The sequence below is a fragment of the Pollicipes pollicipes genome, unplaced genomic scaffold (assembly GCF_011947565.3).
Source record: "Pollicipes pollicipes isolate AB1234 unplaced genomic scaffold, Ppol_2.1 Scaffold_6686;HRSCAF=7923_pilon_pilon_pilon, whole genome shotgun sequence".
In the NCBI taxonomy this organism is placed as follows: Eukaryota; Metazoa; Arthropoda; class Thecostraca; order Pollicipedomorpha; family Pollicipedidae; genus Pollicipes; species Pollicipes pollicipes.
In genome coordinates this window covers 16513135-16528241 of record NW_023596921.1, presented here as the reverse complement: position 1 = coordinate 16528241, position 15107 = coordinate 16513135, and the positions used below count along the sequence as shown (strand labels likewise).

Here is a 15107-nt window from a genome sequence, read left to right as displayed (position 1 = left end):
GGCACAATCAGTTGGAAACTATATTAACGACGGCGATCGATTGATTTGTAAAATTGGGGTGGTCATGTGTGTTGTTTTGAGCTGCGCTCGACCTGAGGATGAGAACTTCTGTTTTTGGACGGTGGTTAATGAGAGAGTCCTAAAACAGGACAGGAGCTCTCTCACCCATGACATCAGTCCGTGAATTCAAGATTAGGTCACGGTGTGCACTGGGACAGGTCAAAGGGTGGCCAAAAACAAGGACTTGGACCGGGCTTGGTTCAAACAGTAGTCAGCCAGATTCTTTTCGATCGATCGCCATTAACGGTTAACAGTTTGCCAATTTGCCTTTACCGCTCCCATTTAAGATATGACATAAAATAAATTGAGTAGGCCAAAGCTAAACGAGATCTGGACGTGCGTGATAGGCACATTTCTTACATTAAAAGGCACATATATGACAATGGCAGACAGCGGTGGAGCCTTCTTGTTGTGCATTGGAGAGACAAAAGGTGTCTGCGCGGGCGACTAGCAAGGTAACATGCTTTTAGCAAAAGGAGACAAGAAATAGCTTTCCATGCCAGTAGGAACTAACAATGGCGGTACCCACGGACTACGGAACTCCTGTAACAAGTTTCCATGATTTATGATACGTGTGTGACATTATTAAAAATTATGGTGTGCTTGGGAAAACATGGTGTGTCTTCTTTTCAATCATGGCAGTCATAATCAGCCAATTAAATCGTTAGGCCTGATTTTAAGCTATAAAATTAATTGCACGGACCACACAGACGGCTGCAGTCGTCGGCTACTTCGTGATGTCAACGCTACAGACGGGAAAATGCTGCCATTTGCCATAGAGCGTTGCCATCCTGGGTTTCTCCTGTTGGTGTTGTGCTTGATGATTCTGAACCGCTGCCAACGCCCATGAGTGTTGATAACCAGACGTCGGAGGTTTCGAATCGGCACAGGACAAAACGGGGCCATCGGCACAGCCCACAGCCAGCAGGGGACGAAACGGGATCATTGGCGCGGCCCACAGCCAGCAGGGGACGAAACGGGGCCATCGGCAAACCCCACAGCCAGCAGGGGACGAAACGGGATCATCGGCGCGGCCCACAGCCAGCACGGGACGGAACGGGATCATCGGCGCGTCCCACAGCCAGCACGGGACGGAACGGGATCATCGGCGCGGTCCACAGCCAGCACGAACCAGCTGCTGCTGTTGATGCGGCTGCAGCCGGCAGTGATGCAGCTCTGGGTCTAATTTTGCACGCAACAAACCTTTTAAAGGACTCACGGGCTCCGCACCGTACGAAGAACGTTTCAACGCCCCCACATAGAGAACGTCGCTTGCGAAAAGTCATTTCAGCAGTGGCACATAGGTAAACAACATAGCGCCTAGCATTCTAAGCTCTGTGGATGGAAAATTAAAACTGCCCTGCACAACACCCATTTCCATTCTGCACCCAGACAACAAGTGGAAACGCGTCATCGGGGTCGAGCATGGAGACAAATGGGGCATTATGGCAGTGACGAAGGCCCCGAACACTTTTAAGACCGTCGTCCGGAGGTTAGCCAACGCAGCCAGAGGATAGGACGAACTCCCTTAAGTCCACAAATTCTGCAGTGAATTGCCTAGTCGTCGGTGATTAGCCTCACGCCATATATATATATATATATATATATATATATATATATATATATATGGAGAGATAGAGAGAGAAATGCATATATATATATATATATATATATCTCTCTCTCTCTCTCTCTCTCTCTCTCTCTCTCTCTCTCTCTCTCTCTCTCTCTCTCTCTCTCTCTCTCTCTCTCTCTCTCTCTCTCTCTCTCTCTCTCTCTCTCTCTCTCTCTCTCTCTCTCTTCCCTCTCGAACAAACAGGAATGGCACACAAACACCACCATTACAAGTCGTCTTACTGGTCATATAAATGTGCCTTCGTTTTGACGAGCCCTCATTGTATACAATATTCACTCTATAAGAGCATATCCTACACCAGAAGCAATGCTGTGATGAGAACAGCCACTTCTGTAAGCGGCGTTACGAAAGGCGCGCAATGGAGCATCTTTCGGTTCACACATGCATACATTATTACCCGACTTTCATGTGATACACTAGCACGCGCAGTTTTGCAATTTTGACTATTTGATGGTCACTGCTGGCGGCCTGGCTGGCGGTGGTCATGTGCAATCGCCCTACAGTAGTTGCAGATTTTGGACAACCCCTGGATGATGGGAACAAGAGACCACCGTCCGGCGGCCACACGCCTGTCGGTATGGTGTGGAGAGCCTTCGCCTGTCATGGGAGCAAGATACCACGGTCCGGCGGCCACACACCTGTCGGTATGGTGCGTAGAGCCTTCGCCCGTCATGGGAGCAAGATACCACGGTCCGGCGGCCACACACCTGTCGGTATGGTGCGTAGAGCCTTCGCCCGTCATGGGAGCAAGAGACCACGGTCCGGCGACCACACACCTGTCGGTATGGTGCGTAGAGCCTTCGCCCGTCATGGGAGCAAGATACCACGGTCCGGCGGCCACACACCTGTCGGTATGGTGCGTAGAGCCTTCGCCCGTCATGGGAGCAAGAGACCACGGTCCGGCGGCCACACACCTGTCGGTATGGTGTGGAGAGCCTTCGCCTGTCCTGGGAGCAGGAGACCGTGGTCCGCCGGACACACACCTGTCGGTATGGTGCGGGAGAGCTTTCACCTGTGATGAACGGCACGCGCCATAGTCTCATAGCGTGTGGCCGACCCCGAGTCGCCAGGGGTCACGGGCCACGCAGTAACAAATCGCTGGCACCGCTTTTTATGCAATATGACATAGCGCTTTATGGCAACTTTTCGACACGGCCCGCACAAAAACAGCCCATGGGAGGGCCTGGGCGCAGATAATCTATTACCGCAGTTTCATGGGTAAATACTCCGGTTTAGGTACGCTTTGATATCGACAAAAAAATACAGTCCGCCGACGGGAGGGGTGTGATTAGGGAAGGGTTGAGATCTCGAGACGGTGCAGGGTATTATTAGTTAATTAGGGGTTGGGCCCTGGTATCGCACACATGTGTGCCGCGGAACGTGGGAATCGATGAACGACCCGGCGATTATTTAATTACGGCGCACGAAATGTCTACCCCGGGATATATCCCTTTCCGTCGCGATGTGCAAATGCATTGCAAGCTCCTAAGCATATGATTTCCCCAAAGGCAGTGGGCCGTGTTCTCTCCCCTCCCCCATTTACATCCACTATTGCGTGCCACTGCGGTGAGTTGCCTAGGGCACCTCCTGCAAACCCTTCAACGGTTAGAGGCCAGCGAAGTCCTGGCTTCAGTGTTCATGAATAGTCAACCAGCACCATCGGGAGGCATACAACCTCTATCTGTCCCATAATGCAGTCCTATGTTTGTGACAAATTGGAACTGAAAGAGGAAAAGTTTGGTAAATAAAAAAGGTATAAGATGCCGGACATAATTTTACATGTTAAGTAACAAGCAAATGCGTTTTGATAGGCCCAATACAAAACATAGCGCTATGGAGGCAGTTAATAATGCCCGGAAATGTTATGTGAGCTGCAGATATGTCAATCGAAAATAGTGAGCAGGATAAGATGTGTCATAAGATTATCACAGCACAGCGCCCTTACCTCGCATCACGGACAGCGACGTATGGAAAAAGAAACGTGAAGATGACGAGCGCAGATGTGCATCCCATATCCCGTTCCGGAACCTGTCATCTGAAAACGACCAAGCTTAAGCAGCTTTGCAGGGCCGACCGGCGCCACATTTAAAGTTGTTCCGATGCGAATACGATTCAAGTCAGCCCTCAGCCCCACTCATCCAGTGCTACAGGCGTCGCCGGAATGTCGGTGAGGCGCATCTGCGAGCCTGCCAGTGTTTGTACCTGCGAGCTGTCACGGGCCGTCCGGCGAGCGGCCAGAGAGCTCCTCTCACTCTGGCACCCGTCCCGCCTCGGCTTTGTGCGTGGTCACAACAGCGGGGCCGCCCGGCGGCCGGCGGCGGCCGGCGGCGCGCGGCCCGGGCCGACGCTGTCGCCCGCGGCCGCCGCCCAGCCCCGGCAGGTCAGCGCTCGCCCGGCCGCCGTCGCCGGGGCGTGGGAGAGGCCCGTGCCGCCGCGCCGGCGGGCCCGGCCGCCCGGCATACCGCACCGCCCCGCCCCATCTCCATACGCCGGCCGTGCAGGTGGGCTGCCCGAGGACACGTGACGTCGCCGTTGTCATGGAGATGCGGCGTGTTTACCAGTGTTATCTGGCGGCGGATGCGGCGCGGGTATGCGCCAGCAAACACTCCGCTGATGACTAATTGGTGTGCAAGCAGATTGGGTCGAGTGCGAGTGTGCAGAGCGCAGGCATGCGTGCATACCGCGGCGGAGAGCGCCTTTCATTTAGAGGTGATCAGTGGGATGCCCTGTTGTCCCAAAGACAAGACGAGGTTCACCGTCTCTTCTGACTCGTAACAGTTGGAGCTTGTGTGTGGTGTAATAGCCATTTTTATGGCTGCGCTGAAATACTTAAACGCCCACCCATCTGCCCATACTATGATGACAAAAAGTGCACCGTTCTGAGCGGCGTGGCTCGTATACCGAATGTCAATACGTATGGAACTCGTGAGTCATGAGCGTCGTAAGTCATGGGTGAACAAAATTGAGATTCATTCACCTTAAGATGCTGTCGCGCCAAAAAAGAAGCGCTTTCTTTACTTTGATTGCAATGCAAAGCACGCGTATGAACGTGTTTTAGTGCATTTAATCGGATATGGGGAAGGTCATAGCTCTGGATCCAGTGGACTGATAAAGGCAAGACTTATAATACTGTCCGTTATCATGCTAAAATCCTTTATCCAGTCTGACTGTAACAAAAAAGCGATTGGACGCAGCGTAGTCGATTCACCAGGTAAACACGTTTGGAACACGTGGGTCATCAGCACTGGGACCCACAGGCCAACAAATTTGGAAGTTTCCTTTTTTGGCTGCTGCCGCGCTTTTAAAATCACCTTGACTTACTGAAATCACAACTAAAAGTACACATATAAACGTGCCGTTTTCAATTTACCAGAGAATTACAAGCATGAGAAGCGTGGAGCTGATGAACTGTCGACCCTTATGGCTTTTTCGCTCCTATCACCACGTATTCCATATGAACGAATGCGTACTCGAACAAAATGTCATATGGAGAAAACCGCATACAGATAAATTCGATACGAGCAAATGCGATACGACAAATCGGGCTAGGTAAAGTTGGATGCGATGAATCGCGCAAGCGAAGAAAAGCGGTACGAAGAACAGCATATACTTAAAAAACAGAACCCGACGCACGCCGCCACGCCCCTTCGGTGGAACGACAGCGGCTTCATTGGCCACATCAGCGCTCGGGGGCCACTGCGCAGCCTGGATTCGAGCCCGGGCCCTCCACATGGGAGCCCGAAGCATTAACCACTAGGCTATTACGCCTTTAAAACGTCGTAAACGTTGAAGTACGATGTCAGTGATGCATGTGCGAATAAACTCATTATGACGAAATGAAAAATGCATTAAAAATGAGAAACATATGGAAGAAATGCGCGTGCGAGGAAATGCGATGTGCGATGTTGCGTATTGCAAGAGTAGCGGTTACAAAAAATTGAGTGCAATAAGTTTTGCGGATGCATTTATTTGTGAACGAAGATGTGCGCACGGACATTTGCAATACAAAGATATGCATACGAACCTTGGGGTGCAAAGATTTGTTTGCAAATAAATGCGATAAGAATATTTGCGCACGAGGTTTTGCTTACAAGGTCACGCATGGCGAATAAATAGCGCGCCAAGTTGCATCTTGATGTGGACATTTTGCTCATAAATAAAATGAATGCCCCCTTCCCGCATGAAATGCAATCGAATAAAATTGTCCACGCTGATCTTCTTCACCATACTATCTGAAGTGCCCTGCTGTCGTTTTGGTGGTTTTTGAAAGGCGAGGTCGTCCAGGCGGTCACAGGTGCGGCTTTCCCTACAGATGGCATGTTGTTAAGATAACATATATCCTCTCCATAACATAACAAGATGGCCCAGATAGCATGATAACACGTTAACATATTAGGCCCTGCTTTACGCCAAATAGCGCGATGTCCTTCTGAAGGCCAACGAACACTTAACGGCGGTCGAGTAAGTTACTGTTCGAGACGTTGCGTAAGCTGACGCCGATGAAGAAGACAATAGTCTGATTAATCATTTCATTCACAAAAACACGATAAGTCGAGATGAAGCCAGGCAGTTTGACAGCAAATTCACTGAAATAAGCACTTGGTCTTCATTATGTTCAGACATCCATAGTCGCCTCGCATCCCTGCCAGCATTGAGCGCTTGAGGGCTTGTCCGGCCTGTTAACACTTAACACCTCGCGATTAGGCCGCAATGACTTCCTTTCCTGTCACCATTTTCGCCCTGATAAAGCGAGGGAGCGAGGTCACTTGCGCTGCACTCTTCTGATATCAATATTTGTTCAATCTAGCAATGACTGAGAAATTTGCATCGTTTGCGATGCCTGCTTTTCTCAGTGAAAGGTATCATCTGCGATGGTGAATTGTGACTGTAAAACTGAGCTGGTTTGCAAATTGGACCTTAAAAGGTTTTTGTGAAATTTGTCTCAGAACTTTAAAACTAAAAATACTTTCAAAGCGCCTGCATCCAATGTTCTGTATATGAGTACTTGTCCCGCCGATCACAAAAGAAAGAAAGACAATGAAGGAAAGAGCCGTACAACGAACAGTACAACGAACCGAAGCCATACGCTCTCTCCCGTCATATTCCACCCTAATCCAGCTATGGAGACGATGGCGCCAGCTCGCCACCGATGTCAATCACCGCCGTGAACTCGATTCGCTGTTGATTAGGGCCGGGGCGTCGGCGGTGACCCCTCGTCCTGCTCTGACGGCATTAGAGACAGTCGTAATGATACCAAATTGAATGTAATGGAAGCGGGCCGTCAGCGGCCTTGGAGCGGGCCGCCGCACCCCGCTGGCGCTCGCGATTTTTTCATTTGCCGGCTGACAGGTCCCGAACTCTGACATGGTGCCGGTAAATTTATGCGTAAATTATGCGTGTATGATGAGGCGCGAGAGGCCGGCGGCGGCGGGCAGTCCGGGTCGGCCGGAGTAGGCGCGGGACGCACGGCAAACACTCTGTGCGCCGCCAGAGCGTTCGAGTATTTGGTGGCGGGGAGGAGGGCAAACAACGCAGGGCGTTCCGCGGTCTCGACGGGCGGTGCCCGGGAGTGGGGCGGAGCACTCGCGGGTCAGCGGCCGGACAGCGCCGGCCCACGCGCCAGCCGCCGGACCCACGCAGCGGCTCATGGGCCGGCCCACGGCATTCTGGCCAGGTCCGGGAGGCTCTCAGATCGCGGCTGCATGCAGCACCCACGGACGACTGGTGGGATCATGCGCCGGACAGGGACTGCACGGACGCCGTGGGGAGCCGACGGTGGGATCGGCGGCAGCGACGCTGCAGACCAGCCAGCCGCCGCCCTCCTGGCGAGTAGGACAACGACGCTATGCCACCGCCGACTTGCATTACGGGACCGCGTTCAGCAGTCCACTGCAGTGGACAGGATCTCCAGGCGACAGCCGCAGCGGCGGCGCCGCTTCGGCAAGACGGCTGTATAGACGCGCTGACGACTAAGAGATTGAACACGGTGTGGAAAACGAACTCAACGAGACTCAGTCAACGAGCGTGTAAATGCACTAGCCTCCAATAGAAAGGCTGCTGGCTCTGCCCGCAGCAGCGTCCTGCATGGCCCTGTCTTGGCCGGCCGTGTCGAGGAGGCCTCTGTCCACCGAAGGCTGCTAGCTCTGTCCGCAGCAGCGTCTTTCATGGCCCTGTCTTGCCGGGCTTGTCGGGAAGGCCTCTGTCCACCGAAGGCTGCTGGCTCTGCCCGCAGCAGAGTCCTGCATGGCACTGTCTTACTGGGCTTGTGGAGGAAGCCTCTGTCCACCGAAGGCTGCTGGCTCTGCCCGCAGCAGCGTCTTTCATGGCCCTGCCTTGGCCGGCCGTGTCGAGGAGGCCTCTGTCCACCGAAGGCTGCTGGCTCTGCCCGAAGCAACATCCTTCATAGCCCAGTCTTGGCCGGCCGTGTCGAGAAGGCCTCTGTCCGCCGCCAACTGCGCCGATGGCACAGGTTAGCTGACGCCGCCTGGTGGCGCTGGTCGGGCCCAAGCCAGCGCTGGCCAATCTCGATCCTGGCCGCCTCAGTGCCGACGCGCCAGGCAATGTCGAGACCGAAGAATGCTCAGAAAATGTTATTTGTTAAATGCAATTGCCACCTACAAAGTACCAACGGCAAAAACCAACTTTTCGTTTGCAAGCAGACACAACGAATCGAAATATGTGCATGCGGCTAAATTTCCACCAATAATGGGGCTGTGTTGGCTGGATCTCAGGCCTCGTTCCGGCCGCCGGGGCTGTGCGGGCTGGGTCCCGGACGCTCCGGCGGCCGTACTGTATGGACTGGGCCCCGGACGGCGCTCCGGCCACCGTGCTGTGTGGGCTGTGTCCCGGACGGCGCTCCGGCCGCCGTGCTGTATGGGCTGGGTCCCGGGCCTCGCTCCGGCCGCCGGGGCTGTGTGGGCTGGGTCCCGGATGCTCCGGCGGCCGTGCTGTATGGGCTGGGTCCCGGGCCTCGCTCCAGCCGCCGGGGCAGTGTGTGCTGGGTCCCGGCCCTCGTTCCGGCCATCGAGGCTATCTGGGCTAGGTCCCGGCCCTCGCTCCGGCCGCCGCCGCCAGTGTGCCGTTCAGGGACGCCCGCCGGCGATCGGTGCTTCAGGTGCCGCTCCACCTGATGGCCTGTGATTTTCATGCGTGTTTACACCGCTGGCCGTGAACACCCATAATTAATCTGTCCGATCACGAGGCTTTCAGGAAGTCATTGGGCGCAGGGCGGTGCGTGGCGGCGGTACGCACACTGCTGCGTCGCCACAGGGTCGCGCGCGAGGCGGGGTTCGGCCCAGCGCGCGGCCCCATTGCCGGCAGACTGTGGGTCGATATGCAAAAATAGGGTAGTAAGTAACACCTGGTACAGACCATTTCAGGCAATCATTTTGAGGCTCTTGTAAGATCGGCCTATCAATTCACCTTTCACTGCGTCCGCGTCTGGGCCTGGTTCTGGTGCCGCGGTCGGGCCTGGGCTAGGGACTGCGGCTGGGCGAGACCTTGGACTGCGGCCGGGCCCGGGTTTGGAACTGGGTCTGAGACTGAAACTGAGACTGGGAAGGAGACTGGGGCTGGCACTGAGGCTACGGCTGAGGCAGAGGCTGGGGCGGGGGCTGGGGCTGGGGCTGGGGCTGGGGCTGGGGCTGGGCTGAGGCTGGGGCTGGGGCTGGGGCTGGTGGCGGACCCTCTACAGAGGGTCCGCCACAACCGAGCATGGCATGACAGAGCAAGACAAGACCCTGGGGGGGGGGGGGGGGGCAGGAGGCAACAGAACAGAACAGGCCAGGACAGATCAGCAGGTGGTGCAGGGTGGAAATACAATAGTGCACAAGAGCGCAGGACAGGAGACAGCAGGATGGGACAGGGCAGGAGATAATGGCACAAGACAGGGGAGCAGATGATAGCACAGGGCAGGAGGCGACAGGAAGACAGAGCAGAGGGGAGGATTAAAGGCTAAGAGACCTGAGGGCTGAGTGAGTTCTAAAGAAGTTTGTCGTATAAGATGGGTTTTATGTACACACGGCATGTTCTAGCGGTAACATAACAGATCGAGACGAATATGACAGAGTGGAGGACAGACACCATAGCACAGCACAGCACAGAATGTGGCGGCGCCAAGCGGATTTGCCGAAATAAAACACGATTTAGATAAAGACCATTTCAAAAGATGCTTCCTCCCATCATAACTCAATTGCATGCATGAAACCCGTTACTTGCACATCTTTGCTTGGCTAACGACGTTTGCGACCATGCTGTTTAAGTGGCTGGTCATTTTAATGTAAGCATAGTGCACACTGACCTTACCGACGCAAGCGAACAGTCTGCATCGAGTGAAATCGGGAAAGTTTCAAATCGAGCCATTTCGTATCTACAACAGCATATGTAAAGATATGTGTATATATATATATATAGATATATAGATATATAGATATATAGATATAGATAGATAGATAGATAGATATATATATATATATATATATATATATATATATATATATATATATATATATATATATGGTGGTGTGTGTGTGTGTGTGTGTTGTGTGTGTGTGTGTGTGTGTGTGTGTGTGTGTGTGTGTGTGTGTGTGTCTACGAAGCCATGCCTGATGGCAACACGAAACCTAAACAGGTCTGTTCCTTGTTCAAATGTTCAAATATGAGAACGATAGTATATAGTTTTACGCGTTTTAACCATATGTTTATTGTGTATAGCGTCGTTAATGTAACACTGTCGTCCCGCCGCGCGCGTTCCGCGGCATCGACGGTTGCCCTCCCCCCCCCCCCCCCCCCCCCGCCTCCAGTCGGCCGGCCGCAATTCACCTTACAGTGTCCCTCAAGAACCGCCCCTACTCCGAAACTACAAATGCCGGCGGACGCGTTTTTAGTGGCAAAACATGCGCAATAGACTTCGCATAAACTATCTAAAATTCGGGCGCGATTGCACAACACCCGGAGAGGTGTCTTCAAGAAGCCCTAGGGGGTCGCATCGAACCCTTATCAGGGCGAGGGGCAAGGCACCGGGGGGAACAAACATCTGGGCACGCCCCTACCCCACTCCACACTCTCAGAGACATCCTTTTGCCTGTGTTTACGTTACCAACATGATTCATGGTTCAAGCTCAAATTTATCCCAGATCAGGACATGGCCCCGACGGAGCCACAAACCGGGACCAGCGGGAGCAAGACCAGAAACCCACACTTCGTCGGACTTAACAAGTCACTAAATAAAATGTTATCACAGTGTCCAGCATCGTTGCGATACTGAGACTATTTCATGCGAGCTTGGAAGGTGACACCAGGCGGACCGAGCCTACGCAGTGACATTTGTTAATGTGTACAAGGTGCTATGATGCGCAGGTTTGTTTTTACGTGAGCAGGTAAGAAAACTTTTAACCTGGCAGCTTTACCACACATTTTTACTAGGAGTGGGATTTTTGATAGAATGAAACACTTCCTAATTTATGAACGCTTCTTGAATGCATGCTGGAATAAAACGCTTCTTACACACCCATGCACGTGCACCCACACCCCATCCCGCTCATATCCATCCACTACGTACAAGCATACACACGCCCACGCAAACGTACACACACAGCACACCCATCGTCGCGCATCCCCGCACACGTGCGTACCCATACAGGCAAAACAACGCAATTCCTCACATCATTAGACCCACGATCCCGTACATGAAACAAACAGGAACTTCCTTCTTCGATTCTCCGCTTCTTTGCGTAGGGTGCAGCGGGCCAGGCGGTGGCCGCGTCTTCCATGCAGCGCAGGTCCCAGTGTCACAGGACTGCAGCTCCCCTTTTGACGAGACGCAGCCCCCACGGTGCAGTCGGGGACGGTCGATCGAGGTCGCGAGGTCGCCTCTCCGCGGTCACAGGTGATTCTCTCTGCGGCGACCGCGCAGTTACAACGGGCCCGGCCCGGCCGCAGACACGGTACCCTCGTTCCTGGCGCCTGAGAGGCCGTGATCCCATCTGCCTCCCTCCCCGCAGTGCTCGACAAATTCTTCGCGTCTGAATGTTATCGGACGGCGGCTGGGGCGGCCGCGGGGCCGCCGGCCGGTGCCGAGGCAGCGCGCGCCCCGACTGTCACACAATGAAGGCGACCCCCTGACCCCGCTCGGGGCCAGGCGCAGGACGTAGGCCGCGCGTCACGAGCCAGCTCGGCGTCAGGGGCGGATTCAGCGGCGCTGCGTTGGGTCACGTGTTATTCCCCACAGTGTTGAGCCCGCAGCGCGGAACGCGTGCAGCGATCGACACTAAGCGTAATTCATGCGCCGACTGTCAGACCATTTTTTTAAATCGGCGCGTTCCCTCACGGAGGAAGCTGAGGCTTCCCGCCAACATCGCTTGCGCGCCTGCGGAACGTCACCATGGGAGCGGCGCCCCGTCCACGACTGCGGTGTCGCGCGGCCACTTCTGAGAGGCCGACCGGCCGACCCGCCGGCCGTGCCGCGCCGCTCAACAGACCGAGCCAATCATTCAATTAGACTGCAGTTCGGCGGCGGCCGGCCACGTCCCCCTGTCGGGCGGTGCGGTCTGCAGCCCGGCGGCGGCCGGCCACGTCCCCTGGTCGGGCGGTGCGGTCTGCTGGCGGCGGCGGGTGCTGGGCTGTGGTAGATGATTGGTGATTTTCCAGAGGTGGAAGGCTTATCTAATGCATTTTAAATTGTTTTGGAAAACAGTCACCAGCTACTCTGCCATTGCCCACTCATAAAACGATGAGGTGTACTGCTTGTTTTGAGACAATGGTTTAGGGTTTGATGCTGAATGAATTTTTTTCGGCGCGTAGGCAGGTGGGCTCTTCGGTATTACCAAAATCAAGTGGCCAGCAGTGACGTCATTGCAGCGTTATCACGAAGAGGTAGATGTAAACGAACCTGGACAGGCTTGTAAACGCCGACTGTCCGAGTGTTATTCAGATTATTCAAATGGACTTAATGTTCGTTCTAGTCAAGGGCATCGCAAGTTCTCCCAAGTTAGGGGACCAGTAGCCGTTGCTGGATATTTGTTTCCAGCCAACTCCCTCGCCAAGTGTCAGCACTAAATTTCCAAAATGTTGGCGAGCACTTTTCCCCCTGTCCCCTAGGACAACGCGCGCATGGTTTTAGTACAGTTTTGTACCTAGGCATCGAATCAAGATTTTCCACTGTTTTGCCCATTTTAGCAGATATTTCAGGCTTAGCCTTGAGGCACAACAGTTTTAAACTGTGCGGGCTACGATGGCGTGATTCTCAAAATCAACTTGACCTGGGTCAAGGACATACCAAGCTGCTTGAAAGCTACTAAGTCTCACACATTTTCACATGCTACTAAATTTGGTGACTCAGTTGCGACTCGATAAGGCATCATTAGAAACTGCCTGATTTGCTGCTAGCGTCCGATAATATCATTCGAGAATTTTTGTACACCAGAATTTAGCCCCTTGGGAAGTGGGATTTTCTACTCTTTATGCATATCTGCATATATATATATATATATATATATATATATATATATATATATACATAAATATGTATATGTGTATATCTGTAATCGTCTAGATTGAATATATTTCATTAATTTTGTACACAGCATGGCGTATGTCACACAAACTTTTTTACATAAAGGACTGTCATGACAAACGACATCAAAACTACAGCGTTTTAAGATGTTGCGATCATCCTGCGTTCGACATCTAACTTCCTTGTTGGGCACTGCCTAACCGGAGCAATTTCGAGTAGAACCAGAGAGGGAACAATCGAGGCCAGAAAGAGTGCTCCTGCCCGGGGCGCAGAATCGATGCTCTCTTGTTACGAGCATGGTCGCGGTCGTAAACAATTTACACCAGTACAAGCCGTTCAGCTGATTGCAGCCGTCCGACTCTGAGACAAATGGCCGCAGAAGAAGAGCGCTGGCTTGCGCTCATTTGTTTACGCTACAGATGCTGGAAAACAAAGAACAAATGATGTAGAAACGGCTTGAGCCTGGGCGGCGGGGCCATCTCTTTTGTCCTAATTATCAATTAACCGATATTAGGGTGGTCCGCCGGGCCGTATTTCATTCTCGAGTGACACGTCAGGTCGTTATGCCGGACTATTTGCTCGGAGGATGGGGCAAACAGTCATCTCTGGCCATCGCTCACGCCAGATGCGAAACACGAGTCAACAGAGAGGCTGAAGCCCGCCGCCCTTCAGCCTTGTTAGACCCGGCGGCGGGCGTACGGGTGGGCTGCCAGGACTTGTAGCTGCTTGCCGTCGAAAGTGAATATAAGGCAACGGGATTTGGGGGCTGGGACTCCAGCGAGACCGAGTTTTCTGTGTCAGCGAGGTTTTACGAAATCATTGTACAAGCAGACGTCGTAATTATTCTTAGCGCCGAGAAACGGGCAGACGTGGGCCAGGTTCGTGCCGTGCATAGTCACTGCACGTTGCTGCGATATGGTGCCAAGTGAAACCCCGTTTCCCAGCCAGCACTACCCAGCATGCGTTGAGTTGCCAACAAGCTCTATAATCATCAGTTCGCGGATGAGGTAGTTATTGTTCGGACCGCCGCCCTTGTTTCATTTGTCAGCGCGCACACAGCGTCACGGCCAGGCGAGCAAATCCGATGAGAGAATTCGAGTTGTGACGCGTACATGGTTGAACGCCAAACATCCCCCAGTCCTTCTCAGGGCTCGATGACAGCTGAAGACTGCCGGAGACGTAAATGACCGAGTCGCCCCTGTACCCACTAACGATATGATAACGATATAATCGTCCTCTACATACTCACGATATGGTAACGATATAGTCGTCCTCTACATACTAACGATATGATAACGATATAGTCGTCCTCTACATACCAACGATATGGTAACGATATAGTCGTCCTCTACAGACTAACGATATGATAGCGATATAGTCTTCCCGTACAAACTAACGATATGATTACGATACCTTAACGAGGGCGATAGTCCAAGCAACAATGATTTTATCCATGATACTCGTACCTCGTCTCAACCCTTCCGTCGTGTTATCAACACAGTTCGGGAGACGTTGATATGGCACCAGCAATGACTGCCAATGATCAGCTTCGGTAACCAGAGATCAGTGATCCGTGAACAGTGAGCGAATTGGCCTCACTGAGCAGTCCCTTCAGTGTGCCGCCTGAAGCACGGCCACACTGCGGGTCACAACAGGGTCACACTGCAGGCCTTCACGTCACACCTATGAGGCCCAAATCAACAGCTGGCGAGCTCAGTCACGCAGTGTAAACATGACCCGCAAGCCGTCCAACGAATCAGAGCAGGTTTCCACTGGAAACCAATGACTAACTGACGGCGGTACTGTAGACAAGATGCGTGCGAGTATGTCGAGCTATAAATCAAGACGGCCATCAGGAAGCGTGGAGGCGTCTAGAAACACTGACGCTAGTCTTTTTGCTTT

The 15107-nt window shown here is 53.1% G+C and overlaps 1 long non-coding RNA gene across 1 annotated transcript; it reads right to left on the bottom strand.

Moving 5' to 3' along the window:
• Positions 1-2591: 2591 nt before the first annotated feature.
• Positions 2592-3978, bottom strand: LOC119108730 (uncharacterized). Its single transcript, XR_005095343.1, has 3 exons — positions 3896-3978; positions 3639-3728; positions 2592-2676 (listed from the first exon to the last, which is right to left on the bottom strand). It is a non-coding gene; the product is annotated as an uncharacterized LOC119108730 (long non-coding RNA).
• Between the last annotated feature and the right edge of the window lie 11129 nt (positions 3979-15107).